The sequence below is a fragment of the Phalacrocorax aristotelis genome, chromosome 1, assembly GCF_949628215.1.
Source record: "Phalacrocorax aristotelis chromosome 1, bGulAri2.1, whole genome shotgun sequence".
Classification (NCBI taxonomy): Eukaryota; Metazoa; Chordata; class Aves; order Suliformes; family Phalacrocoracidae; genus Phalacrocorax; species Phalacrocorax aristotelis.
In genome coordinates this window covers 59,539,659-59,556,787 of record NC_134276.1, presented here as the reverse complement: position 1 = coordinate 59,556,787, position 17,129 = coordinate 59,539,659, and the positions used below count along the sequence as shown (strand labels likewise).

The window sequence follows — 17,129 nt, the reverse complement described above, 5'->3', positions numbered from 1 at the left end:
CCCAAGGGGGAAATCCCAGGCGGCCTGAAGCCAAGGGGAATTTTGCATTGCCTTCAGCCAGCCTGTGATTTCATTTCCCTGGAAGGCTTTTTGCTTCAGACTACGTTGCTTTTAGCAGGACCAGACACTGTTCACAACCACCAGACCGCCACAAAAGACAATACAGTGAAAACAATGTTAAAGATTTGTTCGACCGGGCTGCAATCTTAACCGGTGTGACCGTCCGGCTTTTATCTGTCCTCGCGCGGGTTTGTACGATCAGCTCAATGCTTTGCAAAACTGCACCTGGAAGCAAACGTTTGCCGGCAGCAGGAGACACTGCTAAGCGAGACTCTCACAGCCACAGCCGCTTCCAGCACACCATTGTCTTGGGCTGGTGGTAAACTAGCAGCAGTGGCAAATAAATGCTGTTAACAGTAGAGCATGCAAGGGGAAAACTTGACTCGCGTCGCATTAAGACGCATGCACGCGCATGCACGCAGCCTGCTCGGCGCTCAGAAAATGGACAGACTGAGTAGCATCTGTGCTGGGGGGGGATATGGAACAAATAAGTAATTGCTGTTTTTACTAAGTAAAGCAGAAAATTACAGCGTATCAACAGCCAAGTGTGTTTGTTGCCTGGGAAGAACCATTTGTGTTCCAGTTTGGGCTTTTTTACTGCTTTGAAGTCTGCGCCTCAAAGCACATTAAAAACATTTTAATTATTATTATGAGTTTATGTCCTTGTATAGATTTAAAGTCTGTAAATATAATTGTGGGGAGGAAGGGAGAAGCAAGCCAAATAAATAAATCCAAGCAAATTTTCCATACATTTAACAGTGAAATCTGGAGGAAGATGCAGCTCTGAATTAACACCTTGGAAAACGTATAATTCTTTTCAGAGAGCACATGAGCGCTTTAAAAATCTGTCTTGGTTTATCAGAAAAATGTGTGGCTATATGTATGTTTTCTTAGCTACATTCAACTCTCTTCAAAAAGACATCCACCAGAATAGCACTCTTCACAGACAGTGTTTCAGGGTTGACAAGAACATTAAACCATATTATAATTATCTCTTCAATGAAAACACGGCTTTGTAGTGGAGGCAATGCACGGTTCTCAAGGCGAGTGTTATTAGGCTGTATGTGTTTTCTTGGAAGGAGATTCATGGAAAGAAAAAAGCTTTATAATTTACTGCAAGGAAAAAAAATACAGAGTACATGTCATGCATAGCAAAAGGGATTTTACAAAGAAGGCACTAAGTTGAGTGCCTCACTTATCTTCAAGAATGCTTCTACATAATAAGTGCGGGGATCGGTTTAACACAAGCTACAATATAGATATAACACACACATACAATTCTCTGTGACCATTCATATAGATAACTGCAAAAAAATTGTCTGTAAAGTAAGGTAAATATAAAGCAATTGCCTCCTATGCCATCAATGGGTTCTGCCTCATTCTTTGAGGGGTCACCGCTGAACAGCACACATTCTTACGGCAGTTCAGATAATAAAATCTGTTATTCTTAACGTGAATACAAGGATTTGCTAACCCATCTTCCACATTCAAAATACTGTTTTCTCAAATTAATCTGGCAGTTAGAAAGCATCAGTTATGAAACAGCGAGCAAAGTTACAAACTGCACCAAGAAGATTCTAACACAATCATAAACGACTGTATTTAATATGCATATGTGTACACGTACTACCCACACATGCACATTTGGATTTACTTATTCAGATTTTTTTTTAAAAAAGAATACTATGGATTTTTAATACTTTTGCCAATGCCCGAATTATTTTAAAACAGGAAATTTCTTCCTGTTTGCATCAATAAGGTTGCAACTTTGTTTTCTTTTGTATGTTGGCAAATCGGTAGATTTAAATTCCTTAAACCAGAATGAACTAAAGGAAAGAAACAAATTATGTTAACCAACGGTTTACATATACCCTGAACAGGAAAACAATGACAATATTATGAAAATCATGTGCACAACATGCTAATGGAGAATTGTAAAGCTGTGGCATTTCAGTTGTGCGCATGCAAGTCCAGGCACACACAAGCGTAAAGCACAAAAGGCAACAGCCCCGCTAAACAGCTACCAAAAATATACCCAACTGGCCTAATACAAGACACAACAGCTTGAGCATTCTTAGGGAAAAAAAAAAAAGTCAGAAACTCACCAAATCTTGGTTTTAAAAGCATGCTAGGTATCCAGAGGGAGAGCATTCTGAACAGTCAATTACTTTCACATTTTGTCCCAGGACTTTAAAAGTTAAAGGCATAGTTCTGCCAATTGTGAGATGCCCCATCCAGCACAGACCACCCACAACTACTGATTTTCCATCTGGTGAACAAAACAGACATCTCCCTAATTATTTTTAAAAAGGTTTTTTTTCCTAACATACTTCCTTTATTTGTCTGTGACCTGGAACTTAATGGAAAACCTGGTAGATGCCAACCTCATTTCTTGTAATGAAGCATCTTATTTTCCCTACTTTAAGCATGCTTATTTAAAGGCTGTTTAATAGAAAGTTATTAGCTAAGCTGATCTTTGATAGGACCTAAATTACTAAATAGTTTCAAATTAGAACAACTTTATATCGAACCCTAAATGTTCTAGTTAAATATTAACCGTTAAATGTTCTTCCCTTAAACTAGTATATTAAACCAGAAAGCAATGAGGTTTACAATCTCATATGCTGGGTTCCCATATTGCCAGTGTCAAAATTTATGCCTTTTTTCAGCAATATGGTTGCCATTGCCAGCACCACACTTATAAATGCCAACTGTAATTAAAATCTGGCACCTTACACAAGCATTAAACACACTTAAAGATCTAAAAAAAATATAAATCTTTATTTTAAAATACTCCTCGCAGCATATTCAGGCTTAAAAAAAAAGTTCTTCTTCTGCCAGTTTTAGAAACATCACAGAAAAAATAAGGTCCAAGTTGTCCTGAAAATCGGTCTGGAAAAAACCTATATACTGTGCTAATCTTTCACAGTGGATGCACGTGAGGGAGAGATGGCAAAACCTGGATTTTTACTTGAAAAGGACACTACAGAGAAATAGCATATTTAAAAATCTGGGCCCTGGGCAGATACACAGGGCAGGTAACACACAGCCTTTACCTCAGCATCCTTTACACTGGCTGTTACAGTTCAATAAACACATAAAGCCTCATCGCTCTCGCGATGAATGCCCAAGCAGGGTCGCAGACCCCAGCGCCTGATGAGGGAGACAGCAGATCACGCAGAGAGGAATGGAGGTCGGGGTGCATCCGTAGCCTGTTCACATTAATAGTTTTGGGGAGGCAAGCACCACCATCTACACTCATTGCTACATCCCCGTGCCTCCAGCAGTAAGCAGAGGGCTGGGCAACTGGGTAAGAAAATCCTCTTCCGGGCTCGTCAATGAGAAAAGTGGTTAGTGCGAGGCTCCTGGAGGCTCAGGACATATAGACAAAACATACCGGACTACCTTGAGAAATAACCGTGGGGAGAAGGGGGAGCTGGGGAAACAAGCCATTATACCCAGCAAAATTTCCAGCTACAAATTCTTTTTCTACTTACCAATAGGCTACTTCTAAGTTACACAGCTGGCTTATGGACCTGCTGAAGATGAGGAACCCCTGTTCATGAAAGGTTATAACCTAAAGAAGCTACCGAGCAAGGTCAGGCAGGCACACAGCAGCGGGTGCACACAGAGCACAGCGCTGGAGCACCCCAAGATTTGTTTCTTGGTCTGGCGGCACTGCACCGAACACTCGTCTCTGTTGCCCTGGTCACCCATCCCAGCTAGGAGGTGAGGAAGAGCCAGCCAGCCACGCTGTCAAGTAAGCTATAGGAAAAGTACCACTTCTCAGAAACACAGCACCATTCATGGACTCCACTTGTGGGGGAACGGATATGAAAAATGGGCAGCCTAACCATTGCCAAATTGATTTTTTAAACAGTCAGCAACAGAAAGCGTTGGTTTTTCAACGCAATTTGATGAAAGGTTATGAATAAGCATTTACAGGAACAGCTTCCGATGCAACCAGCAGATGGAGAGGAACCACGATGGTGTCTGTCTCAAAGTTTGAGATGCCAAGGACCAATGGCAGCAGAACTTGGTGTCTTTGTAGCAAAGGCACGATGACCGAGACACTCTCCATCCTGTCCTCCATATCTCATTCTGCTGGTGCCTGAAGCAACATTTTTCTCGTGATCCTATCAGCAGAAGAGGTAATTAAATTTCATTGTGGGGTGTCCCATATACCAAATGTTTACGGACAGGACTGAAAATTTTATCCTGACATTTTCTTGACATGACATTCTTGGCTGAATTTCTGGATCCTTATGTCAAGTTTGCACTTACATTTACATTCACTTGTACGTACCTCAGTTATCGATGGCTTTCAGCAGGATGAAACCTTTTAAGCCACTTATTTTAAAATAACAAGTTAAACTACCAAGCGGGAAACCTTGAGTTAAATAATTAATTTGAATCTTGTTTTCCCATTTAAATGTTTTAGTTATTTTCTTGGAGAAAGGTTAATTCTCAGTTTGTAACCACTCAAGTATGTTGCTTTGTAACTAAATATAGCTTTTACACTAAATTTGGCACTTCTTATTGCTAGCCAGAAGGACAGAGTAGCTCTGCTGTTACATATTTAAGCTTTTCTATACCTCATTATATATTTTTTCAGATTAATTTTACTGTTTTTGTTAGAAAATCATGTATGGCACAATTATTATTTACTAGCCGATCCCTTTGTGTTTACTTGTGATTTATGGTTCTTTGGATGGAAACTGGAGTGCAACTTAAAACGTAGTGAGACGGTTCATCAGTTGCATAGCACTGTCTTAAAGAGGCTAGACTTCTAAAGAAAATTGTGATTCAGTTTAAAAATTGATCTATTAAAACAACTCTGTATTAGCTAGAATTAGCACCATTCTAGTATTTGGTCATAATATCCTTCAATATTGTAGTATTAGCAAATTTAATCCTCTCATAATCAGCTTTTATTCACAGATTGGTAGAGAAGAACAAGATTTTCTGCTTCTTTCAACTCCCAATTGGTCAAGTTTGAATAAATTAGTCATTTAACTGAGCTAATTGAATATATTGAAGAAAATATTCTCTTGGTACTTGCAAAAGAGACTACTGATCTCAAAAGCCAATTCTGTACTTCAAACAGTTTGGGCTTCCAGTGTTTAAGCAGTGACTTTCATCAGCTGAATGGGCTGACCCACAACCTGGAAGCAGGGTTTCTATTTTGTTTGTTATTTTTAAGGTTTAAGCAGATTACAGCAACCTTAGGCCTTGGCATAATTTTAACAGATGTATTTTTAAGAAGAAGTATACTCAGCATAAATTTTGAAAACTGTTTTTGGTATTTATTTCTCGACCACTAAGTTTTTACCATCTCATTGACTCAGGGTTCAGCTCTTTGCATATCATTTAGTTTCAGAATTATTTTTTTTAATGGAGGAACATGCCAGCATTCTAGTGGCAGAAAGCAGCAAGACCAACCTCTCAAATATTTTATATAAAAATGCCAGAAAATAAATATTTTTATCAGTTGTAGAACAGGCTGAAAGTGGTCTGAAAAAGAAACTGGAAGTGTCTAAAGAGTTAAATCTTCAATGTCTTTCTCTTCTAAACTAACTCTCTTCATGGTTGTGGGGCGAAGACATTCTGCAGCCATCCCTCTCCGCACAGAAGACCCCGTCATGCATTGCAACAGATGAGTCAGGGAGGGGTGAACACTTCAGTCTCTAAAGTCAAGGCCTTCAAACACCTTTGATGTCTACAGTACTAGAAAGGCCCAAACTGTTGCTGGTTTCCCCCAACAAGTTTACATTTGGTTCAAAGCCATTTAATTTTGCCATTACTGTTGCATAATGAATATGTGATTTTATACAGTTGCAGATAACAATAACAAACCTTTCTTCTTTTTTAGATTCTGCCATTTGTTGGTTGTGTTTTAAGGTGAGTTGACCGCTTTTGCCTGGAAAATGATCTCAGAAGCTGATAAAAAAAAACAAACCCACAGCTGCCCTAAGAAATGCAGCCCTTTGATAGCATATTCTTCTTCTGGTTTATCTTGTTCAGGAACGTTGGTGCTGAGCTCCTGCTGGATGACAACCTGCTAAAAGCATGTGTCTTACATGATGATACTGACCTAAAGACAAAGTTGACTTAACTGAACTCTGTATCATTTCAGATATACACAAAGGAAATATCTCTCGACTGCATAAAGACAACAGTGGACTTCAATTTTGTTTTAGAAATTCAAAATCTGGAAATGCAAGTCCACTTTCTCACTCCCAACATCCCTTTGTGCAAGCACTGGGTTTTCCTTTGGGTTGTTTGGGTTTTTTTCTTTTTTTTTTTTCTAGTCACAGTTACCCAACAGCAAAGACAAAAGGGGAAGGGGAAAAAAAACCACCACAACAGCAGAGACCAAATGAAGCAGGTGTCAACAAGATCAGAAGAAAAGTCCAGAAAGAGATGACCCTGGAAGATAAACTTTGCTGACCCAACACCATTAACTTTGAGAACCTCGTTCAAAAAGTAACCGCAGAAAACTCCTGCAAATACAAAAATGGAAATCCAAGGCAAGGGCCAACATAGGAGGAAAATGTGGTATTATGGTCTTTGGTAGGTGTGATACCTGAACAGATCAGGCTAAACTAGGTGGAATGTTCTTTCTTCATCTTGCGATAACCCCTTTTGAAACAGGCCACCACAGGAGCTTATCCTGTAGCACTAGAAACACCAGAGTCACAATGTATATGAAAACCTCTCATCAACATCATCATTGTTTATTTTCATTATTGATGGGTACTCTGAGGCACACCTATCTCAAGAAGTAAAGTATAGCACAGAAGGAACACTTGCTTTTGGAAAATCGTGTACTGCCTCCTCTGCACTGAACCTCCCGTGAAGCACTGGAAAAGCTCTGTGTGTCTTGGGCACGTCAGGCGGAGGGAGCGCCATCCAATGCTGAATTGTTTAATACAGTGGCATGTCTCTTCTGTGAATTAAGCAAGGGTAAAATTTATTTCATGTTCTGAAATCTGGCTGGAGGAAAGAGGGACTACAGAGCAGCAGTCCATGCTCAGAGCTCTCTGTTTCATTTGATTGTGGCAGGTAAGTAGCAACTGCAACTTTTTTTTACTATTCAACAGATGTTTGCTGGTTATGGTGAAGCCATCAGAAAGGTGGAAAACCTGAATGTGCTTGCAAACTAAACTGCGTTCTCATACTCATGATTATTATTCATCTGCTCTGGGTTTAGACAGGGCTATGTGGAAAAAAATCTTGAATTTCTACTGTCACTGAACCAGCTGTGCCATGAGCAGAAAACCTCAGGCTGCAGAGGGGGTGCCCATCTGCAACAAGCCCTAAAAACTCACATTGTACGTGAAGTTTTTAAAAACTGAAGATGAATTACATGTTTGGCTTTGCACAATGCCTGTTTGAATTGTATTTTACCTCTAATACTGCCTTAAAGCTCTTTTCATAAGGTTACTGTTGTTCTCACAACACAGCACACCAAGAATGATTAAAAGCTGAATAAATCAGGTTTGTTATTTTCCATAATTTACTTATTTATCTAACGCATGTGTTCCTTAGGAGAAGTGGCAATACATTAGTTCCCTCCTGCCCAAGAGAAATAGAAACGCTATGTATTATGCTACATTATATCATAAACTTTGGTAACCAGTATCTTCCTTCAGGAAAAACCACACGTGTCGCCCTCCACCTTTACAGGAACACATGGGTTCCAACTGGCTGCCATTAAATTTCAGATTTTAAAACCTGCAAACAAACATACGGTAGAAGTTAAATTATGCACTACTGCTAAATTTGCCATGTGTACTGCAGGAGGATGGTCTGAAACAACAGTGTCAACGGTCCGACATTTAAACAAAAAAATAAAATTAAATTAAAAAAAAAGACAAAAAGGGGGCATAATTTTGAGACTCAGTCTTCTCTCTGCGGCATCTCATTTCTCCTTGTTTAACTATCTGTCCACACTAAGAGTGTTGCAACCAGCTAAGAATTTAAGTGAATCATAGTAGTGAGATAAATTTTGGGACACAAACCAACGGGAGCCTTTTCTTTATGTTCTGAGCAGTAAAGCTGCTGCAGGGTGAGGCGGGAGCAGGCAGCAAAGCGAGGGGGTGAGAAGGGAACTGGCCATTAACTTATCAATTCCAGGCCTTGGCTTTCTAATTGACAACCTCAGGGCTACTTTCATCACTTGTCGACTTCAAACCCACACTCAATTTTTCCTTTAGATAATGATGCAACTATAACATAACGGTGTTTCTGACATATTGCAGCGTGTAGCAGTAGGAAGATTTCCTCAGTAGCTTAGTTTAACAGGAAAGGAAAGAAACCCAACCCTTAAATGGTTTTCACATCTATCAACTTCTCAAAAAAACAGTTAGTAAGAAAACAGAGTTTATACTTCCAGTATGCTGAAGTCACTATTTGGTACTGACCCAACCCAAAGCACCCTCAGTGCTTTAGTACTGCTATAGATTTAACAAAAAATAAGTGGATGTTTAATGCAATAAGCCCGCAAAGCATGCATTCATATATAAAGCCTAAATAAACGAACCCACAAAAACTAGAAATGCATTACAAATTAGAGAACTGAAAGGAAAAATACCACAAAAAATGTCATTAAAAATACATTGACAATATGCCGTCTAGAAGTTGTATATCCTTCACAAAGAAAATACAGGAGTAACAGGAACGCTGCCATGGATACATCCCTACAGAGAGCTGGAAAACCCTGACTCCCATCCTCCCACAGAAAGCTGAGAGGTTGCTGAAGGCAGCCAGACCATTTGCAGAGAGTAAGGTACTCAGGTAAGTATGTTTATCGCATTTTGACCATTAAAAAAAAAGTCGAGTAACAGCACGTCCACAGGCAACAAAGCACCTGGCTCTAACATAAACAGACACGTAACTGCCTTTTAATAGTGGATATAAAGGTTTAAGTCCTGCAGTCGACTCTGCAAAGGCCCTGGGGTCATACTAAACTCAGTGCAGTATTTGGGGCCCCGAGCATGTCAATCTAGGCAACAAAAGCAGCATCAGAAAATGGAATAATACCAAAGCGCAGCTGCTTCTCTGGCTCCTATGTGATTGACGTATGGAGGGATGACAGTTTGGATACTAGATACCACGCCATATAGCCAGTTGCTGCTGAAATCAATGTGCATAAAACATGCAGGTATTGAATTCATACAAATTAATAAAGCAAAAACGCTGCAGGCAGACTTGTCTTCACTGGAATTTAGGCTCTGATGGTGCAAATTGGCACCCAAGGAACTTCAGTCATGGGACGTTAATGAGGCCGTGAGTAGTTGGTTGATGTTGGCTGGACTAGAAGCGTTCAGTCCCAGCCATTTAAGACTACACGACTTATTTCTAGGCAGCAATTGCTACATTTTGGTGATAAACTTAAAAAGGATTGCTCCAACCCTCATGTGAGGAGTAACAGGGGAGCATGTAGTAAAAGCAGTACCTGCTCTGAGAATAAACAGTAGACAAAATGTTTCCTTGGGCTGCCACTGTAGTGCCTTTCAGGCTTTCTAGGTCCATAAAGATGCACCATATTCTCTATTTAGCAGACTACATTGCCTGTTTAGAGCCATAATAATCTGTTTCATGATGACTGGGTATGCTGGCGTAACACCCACTTCACTGAAGACCTCTCCAAGTGTTGTGCACGCTGCTACTCCTTCTCAAGCAAAAAGGAAGCTAGAGCTCTCCCTACAAAAAGCCTGACCCACATAATGGGTAAAGGTCACCAGTTGCAAAATATTATTTAAAAGTCAGGAAAAACGTTTTTTACAGCTAAATTAGCAGCTCAGCAAAACAGTGGGCTATAGTAAGAAAGATAATAACCCAACAGCTGATCCTACAACTGATAAGGTTTTTACTGGGATCATTGCCTGAGACATTTGGGGTTTTTTTTGGACAATAGATACCAACAAAAGAAGTGTGAAAAACCAGGCTACTACATCAACTTTTAGAGGCAGGTGTTCTTCCATTTTTTTTTTTAAACCCAGTCCCCATGACCTCTGCAATTTTGCCACTCCAAGGCTGCAGCCAGCAATACAAAACGGTTCCCTTTCAGCGTTTGGAGTGTGGGTTTTACAAGCCTGTTTTGCCTTCCTGCAGGCACTTTGAGCTTATAAATGGCACCTTTCAGTGTCCTGAATTATGAAGGGCAGCTAGTCCTGAATTCTCCTGTCGCTTAATGATCTCACATAAAATGAGGTCCACAAAACTTTTATTACCGCTGCAGTTCAAATTCGCAGGTGAAGAACCACCAGGGAAAGGATGCGGACATGTCTCTTGCTTTTGCTCTCCTAATTTTCCAGGTGCAAGAAAGTTTCCCACTTGGGCTTGAACAATTAGTTAACTCTCAAAGTGAAGCCTGATCTAAATAAAAAGACTGCGGTATGTTACCCCAATAAGCACTGGGAAAACCTGAGGGGAAACCACTTAAAAGCAACACACACTAACATTGAAATTAGGTTAAAAAAATCATGTAAAACCCCCCTATCTAAGCATTTATTTATTGTTTTTTTGTTTTCCACCTAATTTTGTTCACTTATCACCACTAAGTATATCTGACGCTCATGAATTATACATTATATTTAATTAAAACATTAATTGGTTCCTCCCCTATTCTGTAATAACATCCAACGTTTGGAAAACATATTGTACCACAGCAGTCCAAACAAAAATTCAAGAGAAAGTCTTTCCAAAAAAATACAGGATTTTGTTTCTTTCAAATTACTTCTGCATTTATATAAAGATTTAACGATTCATGGCATGCCAAATACAGTGCTAATGAGCTTTGGGTTGTGTTTTTAATTTTTGTTTGAATTTTTTTTTCCTGCTAAAAACAATTGCTAGAGGCCATTCAAATGCCACTGCATAAACCAGGAAACCTAGTAAAACTGTAGGTAAAATTGGCATTTTGTTTCAAGCGTGGCTCAGGAGTCCAACTCACTTTTTGGCGAGCTGCATATTTCAAATAGCACTTGCATCTCCTCCAAAAAGGAAGCTGGGTAAGATGCTTTCAAAAAACACATTTACAACATTCATTAATGAAAAACAAAAATTAAAGAGCACAGCCTCACCATTTAATTCCTGCCTTCCAAGGATGAAGTGTCTCAGTCTTTTTCCTTTCTTCTCCACTTTCCAGTGAAAGGTAGATAAGTTGGCAGAAATGTAAGCTCTTGGTTCTCAGCACCTCTTTAGAGGATACATGTGCCCATAGGAGCTTAAAAACCTTCCTGGGGAGCACTGTTAATCTCACTCCTAACAGCACAGAATTTTTAAAGCCTATTAAAACACTGTCTAGTCATAGCCGTGCAAGTCTTGCTTTTTCATGACCTGGTTTCAAGAAACAAACAAAAAATCAGTGGAAATTATGCCCGGTTATCTTACATTCTTCAGTTACACAGAGCATCACCCACCTCAACTACTAGCTAGATACCAAACATCGTCCTTCTACAACAAGCCTTTCCATCTACCACATAGAATCACGGAATGCTTTAGGTTGGAAGGGACCTTTAAAGGTCATCTAGTCCCATCCCCCTGCAATAAGCAGGGACTACAACACATGCTGATGTTTCAGCCTAATGGAGTCCTACCTTGACCCTGCTTTGTCCAGCCCCTCCGCCTCCGGGCCTAAGAATACTTTCAGAAACTTAAAAATAATTCAAACTGCCTTTCACATGGGGTTTAGCGCTCCTGCCCAGGTGGTGCAGCCGAGCTGCTGCCCATTTACACCACTGCAAGTCAAGTCACTATCGATCCCTTGGACTTCAGTCTTCCAAGTAACACGTGTGTTACTCCAAACACTTTCAGGTGACTTTTAAACTGAAAACATCCAGGATGTTAGGGGTTTTAAGAAATCATCATAGCTACTGCCTAGCAGCTGATAAGACTAAAGCTAATTAATGTTGCCGGGAAATAGAAATACGCCTGTGATGAGCTAGACTTGTTATGCCCATATTCAGTATTTCCCTTCCTTTCTTTGAAATGCATTTCACCCACTTAAACATAAAAACAAACACAACCCCCCCACACCCAAGAGATTGAGTGAATGAAAGACATTTGCACTAACTAGCCCTGGTCTCCAGTTCCACTCCCAGCCCCCCACCAAAATCCCACTGACAATATCAAGAGTGGGGAATCAAACCCCTTTACTACCAAGTCCGCAGCAGATAAAGCAGCAATTGTGGTTATACAGTACTGGAAGCATAGCTACAACATAGCGTGACAGCTTGTTAGTGTTGAAAATATATAAGCTCTTTGTAATTGTGCCTTTGGAATGCCATCTGTCTTGAATTAACATCCACCTGGGATCGTGTTTCGATGACCAATATGGACAGATTACTGGAACTTTAAAACCTCGCTTTCTTTGTAATTGACATTTAAACTGTTTGAAGTTTCTCATTAAGTCCTTTTTTACAAATTAGGTGCAGATGTATAAAGCTAAATGTACAGTATTAAGGGAAATTAGGTCACCTGAAAGCTCAATAATAAAATGTATCAACTGTTTAAGTGCAATGAGTACATTAAAATTTAGAGATTGACTTTATGCCCCAAATTCTTCAAAGTTTCATCATTTCCCTTTCATCGCTGCAGAGCCCCTGATGCCAACCATTTTTAATTAAAATGGCAGAGAAGAAAGTGGGTTTGGCTGCTCAGCCCATGACAACAGGTCAACCCCAGCCCACAAAGGGCTGGAGAAGGCAAGGCAGGCAGCCACCCCGATGACTGTTTCATCAGGACAGGCAAATCCTATTTACACCAGTGATGCTCGGAGATTTAAAGGGCACAGGGACACCTGAGAGGTAAATATAGCACCGATGAGAAAATAAGGGGAAAATTACAAAGGGGACTTGTTCAACACCTGCGGGGTTCAGTAACCACACAGCTGACCTCCAGACCCACTTGCAGTCAAAGTTCTGCAGACCTGCTGTGCTCCACGGCCTCGCGGGGTGGGAGGGGGAAGTGTGAAAAGGGCAGTGGCTGGAGAAACACCTCCATGCACAGCCCAGCTGACACAATAAGAAGGGTGAATCCAGTATTTGCCCTCTCCAAATGAGGCAGCTTGGAGCTCAGGGAGGTGTGAGAAAGGGATCTGGGAGAGACAACTACTGGGAGCCCACCTGATGTGCAGAGGATGGGAGCAACCACCACACTGGGCATTCAAGACAACCAGTTCATCAGCAGAAATCCTACAAAGCTCTTAGCATCAAAGGGCTTTTACCTGCCAGAATGACTCTTAAGTGAAGAGGCTTCAACCACAGCAGCCCTATCTCTCCAAAAGGCATGAAAACACCGGCCAGCCCACTCACCCAGCCTTTACGAGTAGCCAAGAAAGACTGGATGAGTCTGTGAAGGCTCAACGCTGGACAGCACAGAACATCCCCAAGGGAATAGGTGTGCTCCTTCCCGCTGCAGAGCCACGGAGCAGGGGTGGCGTTGGGCCTCAGAGATGGCACCCCACAGTTGGCGGCATTTAAATTCAATGCTATTAAGCAGGTTGGTGGAAGGTCCGTTAACCATCTCCCCGGAGAAAGGTCTCCCGGGATAAATTAGGACACTGCCTACGTAAAATGCACAGCTGCAAATCCTTTTGGCACCACAGCTAGCATGTCGGTTCTTGAAATGATGCCAGGAGGTGTACCCTGGCTCCCTGCTTGTAAGCATGGAGGTGCAATGGAAGAAATGGTCTTGCTTAAAAGCTGGTAAATGAGATGAATACACGGTCAACCAGATCGTGTGCTTAGACTAAATTATCTCCTCTTAAGCAGACTGTATTTAGTACTGCTAGTTATTACAATGATTTTAAAAGCTTTTCTGCCCACATCCCCTTGTGACCCTGTTCTGGTAAGCTACTTTTTTGCAAAAGAAATGTAAACTTTCAGCTGGCTACGTTTCTGCTACTTCCAATAGAGTCAAGCAACTTTGCTGTGAAACTGGCCATGCATCCATTTGCAAGGTGAGCAGCAGATCTCAAATGATGCCAGAACAGGATGACAACAAGTTCTGGTTTCCTTATCCACAGGCTTTCTCCATGCTCATCTGTACCTTCCGTTCAAGGGGGAATTTGGAGAAAAATTATGCATATTTTTAAAAGAAAGAAAACCAAAACCAGCCGTATATAAGCAAACTGCAACAAAACCTGACCAATGCAGCACAGTAACAACATTTTCCAGGAGAGGACAGCCCAATTCATTTACAAAGGGGAATGAGACAGAGGAGTGGCTCATTTGCCGCTTGTACTGAAGGAGAAAGACTTCTAAGAAAAGTGTATTTGTACCCAATGCTGTTTTGCTCACACATTTTATGAATACCTGCTTTCATCTAGCTAATGGGTCCACAAAGGCGGGTACAGGACCGGGCAGGACTGCCTAGAACTGCGTTAGCTTTAAGCAGACTAGTTGAGGTGCCAGCGGTGATTAGCTGGACACGCTCAGCTTTGGACCCTGCTTCTCATTAGCATTAATTAGCTGGCATCATACCTCTGCTGCTGCCAGGATGAGAACTGGCTCAGGCAGTAGTTTCACAGTCCTTAATGCCGAGTACGGAGTTGCCAGACCGCACTACGGGGAGCTTATGTCGGCCCCGTGTCTTTCTGCCAAGGGCAAAGGAGATCAGAAACCCAGTTCAGCAGAAAGCTGGAGCAGCATAGACAGGTAATGCCTCCTTTAGCGTGAGACATTCCAACGTAACTTTAACCTGCCAAAAATGTTTTGAGTTAATTTGAAATGCCAGAGCTAAGGCTCAGCTTCGCAAGGTGCTTTGCCTGACCTAGCAGCGACGGCTGACAAAAGGCCCCATCCTGCACGCTCCCTCGCACGCAGCCCGGTGACGGTGGTTGCAAGGTAAACTGAGGGTCCATCCCCAGAGAGAGGATCGAAATGCCGGGGACTCGATTAGTGGTGCTCAAGGTGTCCCCTCCCTCCCCAGCTTGAGCTACTATCTGGTTCTCACCTCACCAGCAACATGACAGAATTGGTTTAGGTGGACCAAAGTGACCTCGTAGAAAAGCAGATTCTGCAGATATGGCTCAGCAGTTCTGCCAGGTAAAGCGTTTTTATCACTAGAAAGTCACACTTTCAAATAAATTTCACCCAGAGTCCATAACCTTGAAAGACATACTTAAAAACATGTAGAACATAAAATGAGTGATTTTTTTGGACAGAAGTTCAGGAAAGAAATCCCTCACAGACTTAACACTTTATTGATAGTCTTGGTTATAGCTCTACATATGCCAAGCAGGATCAGCTACTGGTAAGGACCACGATTCATGTCTTTCCATTTAAACATTGCAACAAAGAATAAAAGTATTTCACAACTAACAAAGGGGAACCCTTTAATTTGCTAGAACAATTTCAGCTCTCATTGCATTAGCACCCTCCAGTGTCCAATCCATGACAAACAACATCATCACTAATTTGCCAAGTAGACAGAACCTTGGGAGCGTGAAACACAAGACGGAGCAGCAATGGATTCCTGGGAGGGAAGATGGAAAGCTGAGAGGAGAGAGGAAACTCCCAGTGCTAGAAATTTTAGATGACATAGACTCAGTCCCTGAACAAGATCTGACACGGGGTTATTACTCCTTTCAGGCTCCTTTGTTCCTAGCAGGCATCTGTGCCAAGATGTGAGCTTAACAGTGCCGCTTTTGATTGATTTAGTATGACCATGTGGGTATAGATCTGCCTGGAATGTGCCATGTAAATAAATACATGTAAAAAACCTCTTGTACACAGGTGAAGCAGACATGCACTCAGCTAGCTGAGGGAAAACAGGTGATCGTGCTTACGTGTGCAACACTCTTCTCCTACAGCATAATCATCAAGCAAAGAGAGCACCTTTCACAAAGATATGTCAGCAAGAAAGTTTTCATAGTCAATGCTTTGCTGCAGCATTGCCTTTAAAAGCACATTTGAAGCTCTTGACAACAATGACAACAGGAAGAACAGCTGCATTTGTTATTAAAAAACAGCTGGAAGAAGTTTGAACTTTTTCCAACAAGACAAAAGTCTTTCATAGGCAGGGGAAGCCCAAAAAGCTCTGTAACGTCACAAGTAAGCAAAGCCAGCTCTGGGTACCCTAGGTTTCGGCTGCCTGCTAACGACACAAATACTCCCTCCACATTCTCACGGGAGCACTGCGCAGCGGCTTTGCAGGGGCAGGACCACCTGCATGAAGAGACGATGGTGGCAGCTGGAAAGGCAGCCACACCGCATCGGAGGTACCTGCTGTAATTAGGGTCCCAGCCTGACAGCGTGGTAAGGAGCACTGTGGGATCTGGGCACCAGGGTCTGGGCCCGGCAGGACCTGCCAACTCCTGCTAAAGACCAGGGAGCTGCTAATCAAATCCAACCAACTCGTGTATTGATTGCCAACATTTGAAGTTGTCCCTGCATTTTCTCTCCCCACTGCACATGGCTACACGGCTGCGCAGCTCATGCCTCATCCTGATCTGGTCTCTGACTGCCTGGATGCCCCAAACTCTGCGGTCTCCACCTGCGTGGCGGCCTCTCAGGCTCCACAGCAGCACTGATGACAAGGGGCAAGCAGCTCCCACCATAGGGAGGCCATCATGTCTCCTGGGACTCAAGCGAGGGGGCTGCAGTGCTCGGTGGCCATGTCCCATCCCAGAAGCACCAGCCAAGGTAGCCCTTTCTGACCACGCTGGAACAGAGCAGCCTCACTGGGGGTATGTGGTCAGCCTCCCCTCCCAGCCCCAAACAGCTGCTATGCACATATAAATGTGATCATTTGATTGCCCTCACACTGCATAAACAAGTCTTCTCCCCACATTATAAACATTCAAAACTTCTCACGACCAGACATAGTAAGGCATAGCATTTATAATTCTGCACCAATACGGGGGGGAGGGAGGAGGAAAAAAGGCACATGCATGCATGCATCTTCTCCAGAAACAGGCTGTAAAAGTAAGGTGAAGGAGGCAGGCTGGAAAAATGACCCTGGGTGCTATGCAGAACAGTGTTACTGTGGACAAGAAAGACTGGTGAGGATTTTATGGGCCCTTCGCGCTGCCTCTAGCAGAGCACAAACCAGCCCAG

At 42.1% G+C, this 17,129-nt stretch overlaps 1 protein-coding gene across 6 annotated transcripts in view; it reads right to left on the bottom strand.

Moving 5' to 3' along the window:
* Positions 1 to 17,129, bottom strand: part of CLYBL (citramalyl-CoA lyase) — a 172,599-nt gene that overhangs the window by 154,616 nt on the left and 854 nt on the right. The window lies entirely within an intron of this gene.